Genomic DNA, 16161 nt, shown 5'->3' with positions numbered 1-16161 from the left:
CTTCATGGATGAAATGCTGCAAAGAAACCACTACTAAAGGACACCAATAAGAAGGCAAGACTTGCTTGGTCCAAGAAACACAAGCAATGGACATTAGACGAGTGCAAATCTGTCCCAGAGTTGGTGAACGGATGATCTCCACATGAGTGGTTCCCACCGTGAAGCATGAAGGAAGAGGTGGGATGGTGTGGGGGTGCTTTGCTGGTGACACTGTTTGTGATTTATTTAGAATTCAAGGCACAACAGCATGGCTACCACAGCATTCTGCAGAAGAAATGCCATCCCATCTGGTTTGCGCTTAGTGTGACAGTCACTTGTTTTTCAATAGGACAATGACCCACCACATCTCCAGGCTATCTAAGGGCTATTTGACCAAGAAGGAGAGTCAACTGTATATTTAGATTTGTTTAACACTACACCCTGGTGCTACCCTACAGAGTGCTGGTGAGGCTACTGTATACCTTCATTGCAAAACAGTGTGTTTTAATACATTATTTGGTGACGTGAATATATGCAGTATAGTTGAAAAAAAATATATAACTTTTTAAATGTTTTAATTTGTCACAACTTCCCCCGAAGTTGGTTCCTCTCCTTGTTCGGGCGGTGTCCGGTGGTCGAAGTCACCGACTTTCTCGCCATCGCTGATCCTCTTTTCATTTTCCTTTGGTTTTGTCTTGTCTTGTATCACACCTGGTTCCAATCCCATCAATTACATGTTGTGTATTTAACCCTCTGTTCACCCTCATGTCCTTGTCGGTGTTTGTTTTTTTTGTAAGCTATGTGCAAGTTATGTTCTGGTGTGCGACTGGTTTTGTACCCACTTGTCTTATTTTGTATATTTTGGTTTTCGGGGCTTTTGAGCACTTATTAAACTGCTCCGTTTATACCAAGTTCGATCTCCTGCGCCTGACTACCCTGCCACAAGCACGCACCCCCTTACATAATTAAAAGTTTATTTTTAGGAAATTCACTGAGGAGGATGGTCCTCCCCTTCCTCCTCTGAGGAGCCTCCACCGGAGCTCAGGATGATAGATGAGTTTCCCACTAGTAATTACCAGTTGGAGGGCCATTCAAATGATTTTTCCCAAGTTGTATGTGGTAAATTTCACTTAGCACTTGATTACAAATGCAGCAATATTTCATTACGCCACCAGGACAGAGCTAGCATGCCATGATTTGTTTTACGCATACAAAACTGTTAATTTAATCAGAATGTAATGTCTCATTTGCTTTTGCATAGAGAGGAACATATCAAGATAGAGGATATGTGCATTGAGCGATACTTCTCTGTTTAGCCCACTATACTTTACAGCTATTCAGTGTGCGCATGCGTGGGCTACAGGGAGAAGCAACACAGCCGGATAGGGGAAACTGCTAGAGCTTCACAATAAAACTGGAATTAAACTTTGCAGATGAAGTTCGAAATGAAACAGCATCTAAACACCTGCATCACTATGTATACTTAGAGCATTGCAATTTCTAATTTGTGAATTTTTGGAGCCTTTGTTCATGTGCCCCTGTAACTGCTGAACAAGCATTTGGAAGTATAACGCTGGTGAGGTAAACCTCTCAAAAACATGTGAGATTGCAAAAAAAAGTGTCTGGGCACTTCTAAAGGATGCCATTTATATCCCAAACACAGATTTGGTTCTAATAAGGTGAACTCGTCCTTTAATGTTCTGGTAACATTCTGAATATATTTTTTAGAACATTGCCAGAATATTACCAAGAACTGACTTAAAAGATAATTTAAGGTTACTTTCGAAATCCCGGTTCTCTGATAATAAGGAAGTGCAAAGGAGATGTTGTACCTACTGTGACTATTAAAACCTACCCTTACCAGAAACCGTGGACAGATGGCAACATTCGTGCAAAACTGAAAGTGCGAACCATCGCGTTTAACCATGGAAAGGTGACTGGGATTTTTGCTGAATACAAACAGTGTAGTTATTCCCTCAGCAAGTCAATCAAACAAGCAAAATGTCAGTATAGAAACAAAGTGGAGTCACAATTCAGCGGCTCAGACACGAGACGTATGTAACATTTCAGCTGTCCTGAAAAACCCTGGGGCAGACTGCTGGCATGGACAGTGGCTGGTAGAGTGAGGTCCTCAAACTGGCTTTAGGGACGCCAAGGACTATAGCATCCAGATGAGGGTAGAGAATTGCTTTGTTCGCTATGGTGCAAACCAGTGTAACTGCCGACTGGAACATCACTGGTCATCGAGTAGTTTGAAGATGAGAGGGAGGCCCTATTTCCTTACTCCGTGTAGATGGAAAAGGGAGGGTAGGCAACATACCATAGGAGGAAAAGCATACGGCATCACCCTATTTCATGTGTTAAAACCACCCCTTTACTTTTTTCAATTTCCGCCTGAAGACATACCCAAATCTAACTGACTGTAGCTCAGGCACAGAACCAAGGATATGCATATTCTTGGTTCCATTTGAAAGAAAACACTCTGAAGTTTGTGTAAATGTGAATTGAATGTAGGAGAATATAATACAATAGATCTGGTTTAGATGATACAATGAAAAAAAACTACATTTTTTATTTTTATTGTTGTATCATCATCTTTAAAATGAACAAGATAAAACAAACATTCAGATAGGATGATGGGGACAATTTCAGTGAAAAACATAGAGGGCAGCAGTACTTGTGCAAAGTTTCAGAATGATAACTTCCAAAATGATTGTGCTACATGACATTTATCATGAAGTCACCCAGGTGTCCCACACAAGTAGCCCAAATGTACAGAAGTGGCCAAATTGGTGAAGGTATACATTTTGAAACAAATAACTATATACAAAATGCCAAAATGGTTTTCTAACACACCCCCCCAAAAAATTGAGAAAAAAATATGGAAAAAAATATATACATTTACAAAATAACATGGGTAACTATTTACACACTTTCAATATTTGGAAGACCCTCAGTCCTCTATCAAATCAAATGTATTTATATAGCCCTTCGTACATCAGCTAATATCTCAAAGTGCTGTACAGAAACCCAGCCTAAAACCCCAAACAGCAAGCAATGCAGATGTAGAAGCACGGTGGCTAGGAAAAACTCCCTAGAAAGGCCAAAACCTAGGAAGAAACCTAAAGAGGAACCAGACTATGAGGGGAGGCCAGTCCTCTTCTGGCTGTGCCGGGTGGAGATTATAACAGAACATGGCCGAGATTTTCAAACGTTCATAGATGACCAGCAGGGTCAAATAATAATCACAGTAGTTGTAAAGGATGCAACAGGACAGCACCTCAAGAGTAAATATGAACAGTTTAGGGTTCCATAGCCGCAGGCAGAACAGTTGAAACTGGAACAGCAGCAAGGCCAGGTGGACTGGGGACAGCAAGGAGTCATCATACCAGGTAGTCCTGACGCATGGTCCTAGGGCTCAGGTCCTCCGAGAGAGAGAAAGGGAGAATTAGAGAGAGCATACTTAAATTCACACAGGACACCGGATAAGACAGAAGAAGTACTCCAGATATAACAAACTGACCCTAGCCCCCTGACACATTAACTACTGCAACATAAATACTGGAGGCTGAGACAGGAGGGGTCAGGAGACACTGTGGCTCCATCCGATGAGACCCCCGGACAGGGACAAACAGGAAGGATATAACCCCACCCACTTTGCCAAAGCCCTACACAATATTGTGCTGCTGGTGCCAGGTGCCATAGCAGTCTCTTTCTGCTGTAAAGTGAGTATCAACATGTATAATAAACATGTATATATATAGAGTACAGGGAACATAAGGTTGAATATATTATTATAGACCTGCTAGATTACTGTCTCTTTTATATTATGACATTTCAGCTAGATCTACTGTCTTTATTATATTACAACAGACCAGCTTATATCTACTATCTCCATTTCACTTTGGCCATTGTTGTGGGCCTGACGTCCACTTAACAGCCTCAAATAGGCTATTTCATGTGGGTTGGGGTGGTGCGGCAGACACACGCATCTCACATTTCATTACATTACATTTTTATACATTGCTTCTAAAATTAAAAAAAAATCACAATAATACTTTATATTATTCATTTCAAACAAGGGCATTAGCGTGAGAAGAACTTACCAGTCCAAAACATGTCCTCTCCATTCATAAAATATTCCTCCACTTAGGAATCGCTAAATGAATCGTCCTACAACAATCTCTGTCTCACTTTTCCGATCAATTTCTTCTAAAATTGTGTGTACATCTGTATATCTAGACTTAGATTTAGCTTTCCCTGACTTAGTCGCCATACTGATTGATATATAAACAGCTGAATCTGTGCGTTTACCAAACAATGCTGCGTGTAATATGCGTAGCTCCTTCCGGTATAAAACTTCAATAACGAATGACTCTCTTTACTCTGGAGTTTACTACATGGGTTGGTCTTCCGACACATAACCATTGCATATTGCCATTTACCTCAGCTCATTGGCTATCTACCCAGCTAGATTTCAAGACGATCAGTGGTCATTGGGTTAAAATACAGTCAATCAATCCTCAGATAATCGCATCGTATTATTTCGCTGTAAATCCTTTTTTAAATCTGACAATGCAGTTGGATTAGCAAGATTCTAGGCTTTCGATACATGTGAGACACATGTATTTTCATTAATGTTTAATATGACTATTTATGTAGCGATCAAAGTATGTTGTGGAATTTCAGCCCGCTACCGGGTTCCAGGTTCCGTGCATTAAATGCTCTACAACAAAGCTTTCTTAGTGACCAACAAGCTTAACCTTGTTCTGAACACCTCCAAAACAAAGGTCATGTGGTTTGGTAAGAAGAATGCCCCTCTCCCCACAGGTGGGATTACTACCTCTCAGGGTTTAGAGCTTGAGGAAGTCACCTCATACAAGTACTTGGGAGTATGGCTAGACGGTGCACTGTCCTTCTCTCAGCACATATCAAAGCTGCAGGCTAAAGTTAAATCTAGACTTGGTTTCCAGTATCATAATCGCTCCTCTCTCACCCCAGCTGCCAAACTAACCCTGATTCAGATGAACATCCTACCCATGCTAGATTACGGAGACATCATTTATAAATCGGCAGGTAAGGGTGCTCTCGAGCGGCTAGATGTTCTTTACCATTCGGCCATCAGATTTGCCACCAATGCTCCTTTTAGTACACATCACTGCACTCTATACTCCTCTGTCAACTGGTCATCTCTGTATACCCGTCACAAGACCCACTGGTTGATGCTTATTTATAAAACCCTCTTAGGCCTCACTCCCCCCTATCTGAGATATCTACTGCAGCCCTCATCCTGCCAGTCACATTCTGTTAAAGGTCCCCAAAGCACACACATCCCTGGATCGCTCATCTTTTAAGTTGGCTGCAGCTAGCAACTTGTATGAGCTTTAACAATCACTCAAACTTGACAGTTTTATCTCAATCTCTTCATTCAAAGACTCAATCATGGACACTCTTACTGGCAGTTGTGGCTGCTTTACGTGATGTATTGTTTTTACTCCGGTTGGAACTTTATTGAAGCTATATGTTAAAAACATCCTAATGATTGATTCTGTACTTAGTTTGAAATGTTTCTTCGACCTGTAATATAACTTTTTGAAGTTTTTGTCCGATGTAACGCTGACAAGAATGAGCGTTTGGTTATGTATACCAAACGTGCTAACAAACGGAGGTATTTGGACATAAATAACAGACATTATCGAACAAAACAAACATTTATTGTGGACCTGGGATTCCTGGAGTGCTTTGTGATGAAGATCCTCAAAGGTAAGGGAATATTTATCATGTAATTTCTTGTTTATGTTGACGCCAAGCGGTCTATTGTGACTATTCCTTCTGAGTGCCGTCTCAGATTATTGCATGGTTTGCTTATTCTGTAAGGTTTTTTGAATTCAGACACAGCGGTTGCATTAAGGAAAGGAAGATCTATAATTCCATGTGTATAACTTGTATTATCATCTACATTTATGATGAGTATTTCTGTTGAATGATGTGGCTATGCAAAATCACTGGATGTTTTTGGAACTAGTGAATGTAACGCGCCAATGTAAACTCATATTTGGATAAATATGAACTTTATCAAACAAAACATACATCTATTGTGTAACATGAAGTCCTATGAGTGTCATCTGATGAAGATCATCAAAGGTTAGTGATTCATTTTATCTCTATTTGTGCTTTTTGTGACTCCTCTTTGGCTGGGAAAATGGCTGTTTTTACTGTGGTTTGGTGGTCACCTAACATAATCGTTTGTGGTGCTTTCGCCGTAAAGCCTATTTGAAATCGGACACTGTGGTGGGATTAACAACAAGACTACCTTTAAAACGGTATAAGATACATGTACGTTTGAGGACTTTTAATTATGCGATTTTTGATGTTTTGAATTTGGCGCCCTGTACTTTCACTGGCTGTTGTCATATCATCCCTTTAACGGGATTGCAGCCATCAAATCTGATGACGTGACGTGTCAATCAAGGTGTCAATCTTTGTTCCAAAGCCAAGCAACTATCCTGTAACAAGTTGTGGGAAGGTGTTATGCCAGGTAACCATGGGACAATCACCCTCTAACCATGCTCTGATGATTCTTAGAACGTTTTTTGCTACCTGGGTTATTAGAGTTGTGCATGGGACTGCAGTCGGCTCCAGGTGCATCTGAAGTAATGGTTTCTTTATATAGTTCAGGGTCAAGCAGCATTAAGCAGGCCTCCATTTCACACTGAATATTAAATGCTTTATCATGAATTTTGTGTATTTTTGCTGCAAAGAGAACATGCACGCACACACACACACACACAGATACACACAAACATGCTGCTGTCTTTTTTGGAGATGTGAATGATTCATGTTTTTTGAAGATCTAATGCTTTGTGCTTCATAGCGGATGGAGTGTTTCTGGTCCAAGTCAAGGTTCCGGGCTGCACCTGTGCTAGCGGGACTACAGCGGAATTACAAACGAGACTCAGGGGAGGAGGAGGCTTTGGAGGAGGGGCGAAGGCTGCAAACAAAATGCATCTTTAATTGTGAATCTGTTTATATTTAATCCCACTTGAAGTGGAAAAGCCCATACAGTGCAGACACCTCTGCATTAATTATGCCCAATTTCATGATGGTGCATGGAGGAGAGCGCCTTTGGTAATTATTAAAAAGTCTTTACACCGCCTGCAAAGAAGGATACATCAAAGTGGCATCAAGAGTTCTTCACAGAGCTAATAACCTTGAGGAGAGCGCCCTTGGTAAAAAATAAAAAGTAAAAGTCTTTACACCGCCTGCAAAGAAGGATACTGTACATCAAAGTGTACATCACAGAGCTAATAACCTTCAAGTTATACTGTTGGTTGTCACTCACAAAGCTTTGTCACTCAGTGACTTAGTGTGGGCAAAACTGGGGCAAATAATCTGAATGAAATGATGAGAGATAAAGAGAACAAGGTGGATACTGGATGTTTGAATGTTTATCATTGTGCTGAGATCTTTATTTTTCTGTGATCAGAGATGTTATGAATCTTATACTGAAGCAATTATTTCCTCAGATTAATGAAGAGATGGTGTAAGCATACCAATGCCATGGGAACAAAAATTTATTTACTTGTATAATTAATAATAATAATAATAATAGTAGTAAAAATAATTATTATAATTGGTACCATAACTGTCAGAAACCTTACTGACAGTGCTATCAAATCCATTTAGATGTTGTAGGTTATTTAAATATCACTGACAAATACAGTATAACCGACTATACACAGACCTCAGTTCACAGACGTCAGTTCAACATCTAGAATTGTCAACCAATGGGAATTCAAAGGAAAATCAACAAAAATGTTAACCAGTCATTGGATTTAGATTTTTAAAAAGACATACATTCCAGTTTTCCACGTTGATTCACATTACATTCTTCTGTTGACATGAGGTGGAAATTAGGATTCAATCCGTTTGTGCCCAGTGGGAACTATTAATAACTCAAATCATAAAGTTGGTTCAGCAGGCATGATCAAATCCTAAATCATTCGGTGGACTATTAGTGAAATAGACAATTCTATAAATGTAAAGATTTATAAAGACGCATCAACTTCACACAATTGATAGTGTAGTGAAATGTGATTAAACACAATTCTCTGTTAAGTGAACATCAATACAGAGGATATGAAATTGTTAATGCAATCCGATGATATTTCTTCTCCTATTTTCTCCCCTGTATGGTGCTGTTTGACTTTTCTGCTCTGCTGAATTGTCACCCAGCAGCAGTCTACTGATTGGTTGAAGGTGGTCCAATTGCTGACAGATGTGGTTTGCAAAACACCATTCATTAGAAATATAGGAAGTGGTTTTGATGGAATCAGTAAAGTAAAACAATAGTGAAACAGACAGATATTCAGTCTGGATTCTTTATAGACAGTGGGAAAAACTGGCTACTGCCCACCGTTAATTACAACCAAGTCAATCAGGGAAAGCATGTCAATGAGATGAGCAAAGAGATTGAGGGTTGTACGTCCTCCCACCATGGCAGCACGGCTAATATGATGCCACTTGCAATAGGTTCATTGGAGGATCACAAAACATAATCTCACGAATACATTATTGCTGCCATGAATACACATCATCGTCGTTTATCCACTAACATGATCTATCATCTATCAGGACAAAGTAAACATTTATGGAGAAACATTCACATTGCGACTCTCTAAGAGCGGTTAATTTATTGGGAATGTGACAGAGTATTATTGTCAATACATGGAGGGAAATGAAATATTACTACACTATTATTAAGACATGCATCCAGTGATACAGAAAGATGCATATTGGTGATGGAAGGGGGGATGATGTGTTGGTGATGATAACAGGTGATGTGTGAATCCCATGGTGTCCATTCTATATAGAGGCCAAAAATGATCCTCAATAGCAACTGCCTACAATAATAGACAGAATTTTCAGTTTATGGCAGTGCATTGTAATATTAATTTCACTCTCCCACACACACTCGCTCTCTCTTTTATCGTCTCTCAGACACAGACTACGACTTACCTTGCCCCACTGAAGCTCAACCTTATAGCTCAGCTGCCACGACGACAGCAGCCACGTCGACGACAGCGGCGAACGTAATTGCCAGGCATATGATTGTAAAGAATACGACAACCCATGTTCCTTGATCGCAATGACTACGTCAAGTTTGTGGCTCTCCAAACTCGTCGGGTGCATTTGCAGTTTTGGTTGTGTTTAAGGTTGGGGTTTTTTTGCCCAATAACTGAATGATGACTGGAGTAATTTTTATTTCTAAGTAAGTAGATAACATGTTTCTGAACACTACTAAATACATTCTGATAATGCCATTTAATGATTAAGATGTGAGAAACTACAACAAAACATGCTAACATTTCACCATTACCAATAACAGGGGAGGTACTTTATGATCTGTTACAATTCACAATTAATTTATCCATCATCGTAGTAGCAGAACTGTTCAGGAACATCTTCTATTCTTACTTACAATAAAGGTGACTCCAAAATGACACAAGTCATTATTAAACATTCAGTTCTATTGGGCAAAGCATAATCCAAAACAACCTGCAAACGGGCCCAAGAGGTTTGTAGTCTTACAAAACAAACAAACACCTTAAATGTGCAGTTTCACATGTGAACTACTGAAGCTGTTTTCACATGGTGAGCTTAAATGTCATATGTGAAACCATATTTTCACGTGTAGTAAGTATAGAGTTCACAGGTTAACAACACATTTTCACAGTGAGGAGAATAATATGTTTTCACCTCACGCGAATTGCAGGTACATGTGAAATGTGCGGTTTCACATGTAAAAAAAAACTCCTGTGAAAATATTGGATATGAGGTTTCATACGTGAAAAATATTCATGTGAAATTCTCACTTTCACGTGTGGAATTGCATTTTCTAGTGAACAACAGTCACATGTGAAAATCTGTGAAAATCAATCACGTGAAAATACAAGTAGCAGTTTCATATGTAAGAAAACTACAACTGTGAAAATCTCACTTTCAAATTTGGAATTGCAATAATGTTATTCTTCTCCTATGTAAAAAAAAAAGATGGTGTTAACATGTTGCAGTGGCAATGTTTCCACCGGTGGACTTAGGGTGACGGCATCTTAAAAGACCAAATGTGGGACAAGGGACCGATTTTGCAGAACGTTCACAGAACAGTGGAGGGCAGGTTAATGGATCACGTTCAAATGGCGACATAGTTCTTCTGTATGAAGGTCTGTTAAAGGGGCCATCCTTAGCTGCTACATCCATTTTTAGACTTACTGTACATATTGAGATGTAATGATGCCTCATGACCTTAGTTCAACTGTTATACCGCATCAGAACTCCACATATAAGCTTGTTTTACTCCGATGTTTGTAAACAAATTGAATGTAAACAACCACTGTATAGCCTAAAAACATGGTGAGAACTATCATTTTGATATGATGGATGATCAGTCCTTGCATCCATAGCGTAGTGCATTGATTTGTGAGTTGCATTTCTCCAGCCCCATCCCTCATCTTTTCACTGAAACTGTGGCGGGGATTGAAATTAAAGATTGCTAAGAGTAATAGTGTTATTATATGGTGCAATCCTCCAGTGAGTAAGTTACTTTTGTGCCATTAATATCAAGCAAAACTTCTGAATTCAAGAACAAAATTCTTAGTATTGCAAACAAAAATAGTGATATTGAAAGTAAAACATAAACCCAACAGTGGTTGGTGGAAGAAGGTGAGGACCAAAGCGCAGCGTGGTACGGGTTCATGTTTATTTATTGACACTGAACACTAAATACAAAAAAACCAAAGGGAATAACCAAAACAGTCCTGAAAGGTGAAAAACACTAAACAGAAATCAACTACCCACAAAACCCATGAGGGAAAAAGATACCTAAGTATGGTTCTCAATTAGAGACAACGATAGACAGCTGCCTCTGATTGAGAACCACACAGGCCAAACAACAAAGAAATTAACATAGAATGCCCACCCTAGTCACACCCTGGCCTAACCAAAATAGAGAATAAAAGCCTCTCTATGGCCAGGGCGTGACAAAAGTATTGATAGCAGGTAGCCTAGTGGTTAGAGTGTTGGGCCAATAACTGAAAGGTTGCTAGATTGAATCATCAAGCTGACAAAGCAAAAATCTGTCGCTCTGCCCCTGAACAAGGCAGTTAACCCACTGTTCCTAGGCTGTCATTGTAAATAAGAATTTGTTCTTAACTGACTTGCTTAGTTAAAGAAAAGCTCAAATAAAAAATATTGCAAGGATTTTTTTTTAAATGCCTCCATCTTTCCCTATCTTTGGTAACGTTTCCATGGCCCTTGCTTTCGCTGCCTTTTTCCATGTGCATGTTTTTGCACATTCATTCCAGCAACCTAGCACCCTGCATCCCACTGTTGGCTGTATTATGAACATAAGCAGGGTCACTCCTGGTCACTCCCTGGATAGGAGACCAGATCTAATTAAAAGTGGTGAAAAATAAAGGTGTGAAATTTTTTTTACGTGTGTTTTTTTACAAGGGAAAACACTAATTATTAACATGTGAAACTTCACACGTGTCCAAAGACAACATGTGTCCGACTCATGTGAACATTTCAACAGCCTTTCAACAACAGCATTTATATTTTTTTGCATGTGATTTGATCACACGTGTGTTCACTCATGTTTGACCATCACAGGTTTTTTGCATTGCTCGGTCCAATGAATCGCGGTTCCTATTGCGTCATGCTGATGGCAGAGTCAGGATTTGATGTAAGCAGCATGGCTCCATAGACCCATCCTGCCTGGAGTCAACGTTATAGGCTGGTGGCGGTGGTGTACCGCCGTCCAATCTGTAGCAACTGCATAATGCCATCACGTCATTATGGACCAACATCCCTGTGGAACGTTTCCAACTTGTAGAATCCATGCCCCGAAAGATTCAGGCTGTTCTGGATGCAATGAGGGGTTCGAGCCGGTACTAGATGGACGTACCTAATAAACTGTGAGTATAAATAGTACTAATACTGAGCTGCAGAAAGTATTTATACTCCTGGACTTATTCCACATTTGATTGTTACAGCCTGAATAAAAAATATATATTAAATATATATTTTTCTCTCATCATCTACACACAATACCCCCATAATGACAAAGTGATAACATTTTTTTTTTTAAACGTTTGCAAATGTATAGAAAATGATATACAGAAATATCCCCGAGGGCCTTCACAGTGTTCCACAGGAGCACCATCGAGGGCATTCTGTCGGGTTCAGTGGCGGTCAGTGCTGTTTATGATGAGGGTGGACACTTTTTTTTTTTCATGAGCTTGGCCTTATTTCTATTACAGCATATTGGATGACTGTCATTCATAGTCCATTCACCCAGTTCAATGTAAAATCGATATGTTTAGGCCACTGCATTATACAACATTTTTCCCTATATCCATCATGTGGTTGCTACAACCTAGCCTATGAAGGAAAGTTTGCAACGTAGATGCACACAGGTTGAGAGACAAATTGGAGTTGACAGACAGTGACACATTCAATAACGCCTTGCGTTACTCTTGCCTGCATCTATCTTATCTAGGGTGTAATCATTTGTCCGACAGTTGCAAACGAAAGTTTCTATTGGACAAATTAATGTATTTTTATCCCCGTTTTGTTTGCCTCCGTTTAAGAAACGTTTTTCAAAAGCATTTTGGAATGAATGCACCCCTGATTACGCATGAACACACACTTTCATAGCTGCCACCCTGTATTCCTTCTCGCCTCTATGCATTTCCTCCTCTCACCTTTTCCCTTTGTTTGTGGACTTCAATGCACAACACATCAGCTGTATGTGACTAGGTGAAAAAAACTTTCCAAGACAAACCATATTATAACCGCTACACACAGCCTATATCGTGGTCCATATATTATCTAAAGTAACGTCCTAGTTAACATAGCTAATAGAACTAATGTGTTAGTAAACCCACTACAGTCATGCGGTAACTTTACAGGGCACAGTCAGTAAGCATAAAACCAAAAGCTGACCTTGACTTGGAAGAGTTCCAGTGTTGTGTTGAATAGTCATAGCCAGCTAGCTAACATAGCATCCCTCTGTTTGATGGGTGTTTGAGTAGGCTAAACTAAGTAGGCTAAAAGTAGGCAAAAAAAAATATATGAAAAAAAGACACTCTCTCTTTCTCGCTCTTTCTTTTCCTTCATTTTTGAATAAATTAATTTGTTGAAAACTGTTCAACTATTGTCTTTCTCTCTCTCTGAGTCAACTACTCACCACATTTTTGTTGCACTATAGTGCTAGGTAGCTGTAGATTATGCTTTCAGTACTACTGTAGATTCATTCTCTGATCCTTTGATTGGGTGGACAACATGTCAGTTCATGCTGCAAGAGCTCTGATAGGTTGGAGGACATCCTCTGGAAGTTGTCACAATTACTGTGTAGGTCTAGGGACCAAGAACCTTCAAGGTTTTGTATTGAAGTCAATGTACCAAGAGGAGGACGGAAGCTAGTGCTGTTGAGGCACTCAAATTAGTAAGGTATACTTTTATGACTGCTGAATATCACCTATCAATCACTTAGATCATGTATTTTCAGGCTCACAAACTGCTTTCTATCCCTCTCGATCACGTGTCAGTCTCCGTGTCTGCTTGGATTAGAGTACATTTGATAGGGACAAACTAAGGGATTGAGAAGCAAAGTGAAATCAGACGAATTATTTGCTGGAATATTGTGATCAGGATAATAATATAACGGGAAACATTGAACTATTAACCTTGTGAGCTAAATTGTTTTTGCTGAATCTCAAATTAATTATTAAACTAACCAAAAAAACATTTGGGCAAAATGTATTAATTAAAACATTCCTGAAAACCATTGGTTGGTCACCATTGGGGTTTTTACATTTTGCCTTCCTGACAAGTTATGGAGTCTGGACTGCCACTGAGAATCAAAGGAACAGAACAAAAGAGCAAGTGAAAGGAAGTATTTTTCTCTGCTGGATACAGATAATTTTTATTCCATGGAGGTATTATCTGTGTAGGCCTGTCTTCACGCTGTGATCAATAGCTCTGTATAACGTCTGTTCCCATGCTCATCTTAATAATGAGACCTGAGCACAGCCAAATTCTCATTTTGTTTGGCTTTGAAGAAGAACAAGGTTGCTAGTTGCAAAGCTTACATTGATTAATATTTATTTTCTCACAGCCGTAGATGAGAAATTATCAGTAATGGCACTTGCTCGGGCAAGAAGAATCGATTGGGATTCATGCGAATGATGAAAATCAATCCGAGTGGGATATGGGAGAAATGAATGAGGAGACAGAGGAGGAGATCCAGGCAGAAAATACCTCAACTGTCACACCCTGATCTGCTTCACCTGTCTTTGTTCTTGTCTCCACCCCCCTACAGGTGTCGCCCATCTTCCCCCATTATCCCCAGTGTATTTATACCTGTGTTCTCTGTTTGTCTGTTGCCAGTTTGTTTTGTTCGTCAAGCCTACCAGCGGTTTTCCCCTTGCTCCTGTCTGTTTATAGTTCCTGTTTTCACAGTTTTGACCATTCTGCCTGCCCTGACCCTGAGACTGCCTGCCGTTCTGTACCTATTGGACTCTGATCTGGATTACCGACCTCTGCCTGAACTTGACTTGTCATTTTGCCTGCTCCCTGTTATAGTAATACACTTTTGTTACTTCGACACTGTCTGCGTCTGGGTCTTCCCTAACACGTGATATCAACACTAAGGAAAATTCAGGGAGTAGGTAGTTCATTTTTTTGACAGTATCTAAGCCTAAGTGACACAAATTATGCATTAACAGTTGTTTCCCAAATAAAAAATATAATAATAATTGTTAGCACACTGATAGAATTAGAGCAACGGTAGAACCATATGGTTAAGCTTGTTTCAGAAACAGTATAAAGATTGGGTAATACTTTTTTTAAAAATTGTCCGTAATACACTTGTCACGCCCTGGCCTTAGTATTCTGTGTTTTCGTTAGTATTTGGTGAGGCAAGGGTGTGACAAGGGGATTTATGTGGTTGGTTTTGTCTGGGGTTGTTTGTAATTATGGGATTGTGGTTAGAGTAGTACTCTAGGTAAGTCTATGGTTGCCTAGAGTGGTTCTCAATCAGAGGCAGGTGTTTATCGTTGTCTCTGATTGGGAACCATATTTAGGCAGCCATATTCTTTAGGTCTCTTGTGGGTGATTGTTCCTGTCTTTGTGTTTGTGGCACCAGATAGGACTGTTTCGGTTTTTCACATTTCTTGTTTTCTAGATTGTTGTATTTTCATCTTTATTAAAGATGGACAAAACTAACCACGCAGCATTTTGGTCCGCCTCTCTTTCCCCAGAAGAAAACCGTTACAGAATCACCCACCAACCAAGGACCAAGCGGCGTGGTAAACAGAGGCAGCAGCAACAGCAGGAGAAGTGACAGGTGCAGCAGGAGCAACAACAGCAGCAGCAGCAGCAAAAGCAGCAGCGTGAGGAGCTAGCATGGCAGAGCGGCTGGAAGCCCGAGAGGCAGCCCCAAAAATGTATTGGGGGGGGGGCACAGGGAGAGTGTGGAAGAGTCAGGAGTCAGACCTGAGCCAACTCCCCCTGTTTACTGTAAGGAGCCATGGATGGATTTGGAGCTGTCGGCGAAGCTGAGTGCTGAGTCTGAGAGTGTTGAGGATATATTGGACAGAGTAGAGAGAAGGCTGTTGGTTTGGCATAGTAGGCAAGGTATTCGCCCTGAGGTGCGTGTCCTCAGCCCGGTACCACCAGTGCCGGCACCCCGCACCAGGCTGTCTCTCCGTCCCATCAATACAGGTGCTCCCGCCTGTCCAGCGCTACCGGAGTTTCCGCCACTCAGTCCAGAGGCACCAGCGCCACTCAGTCCAGAGGTGCCAGAGCCCCTCATTCCAGAGGTGCCAGAGCCCCTCATTCCAGAGGCGCCGCCTGAGCGGTCCGTCTGCCCAGCGCCGCCTGAGCGGTCCGTCTGCCCAGCGCCGCCTGAGCGGTCCGTCTGCCCAGCGCCGCCTGAGCGGTCCGTCTGCCCAGCGCCGCCTGAGCAGTCCGTCTGCCCAGCGCCGCCTGAGCGGTCCGTCTGCCCAGCGCCGCCTGAGCGGTCCGTCTGCCCAGCGCCGCCTGAGCGGTCCGTCTGCCCAGCGCCGCCTGAGCTACCAGTCTGCCCAGCGCCATCAGCGCCGCCTGAGCCACCAGTCT

Source organism: Oncorhynchus mykiss, chromosome 23 (genome assembly GCF_057628025.1).
Source record: "Oncorhynchus mykiss isolate SJ-2025 chromosome 23, ASM5762802v1, whole genome shotgun sequence".
NCBI classification, from domain to species: Eukaryota; Metazoa; Chordata; class Actinopteri; order Salmoniformes; family Salmonidae; genus Oncorhynchus; species Oncorhynchus mykiss.
Note: the sequence above shows the minus strand (reverse complement) of the source record.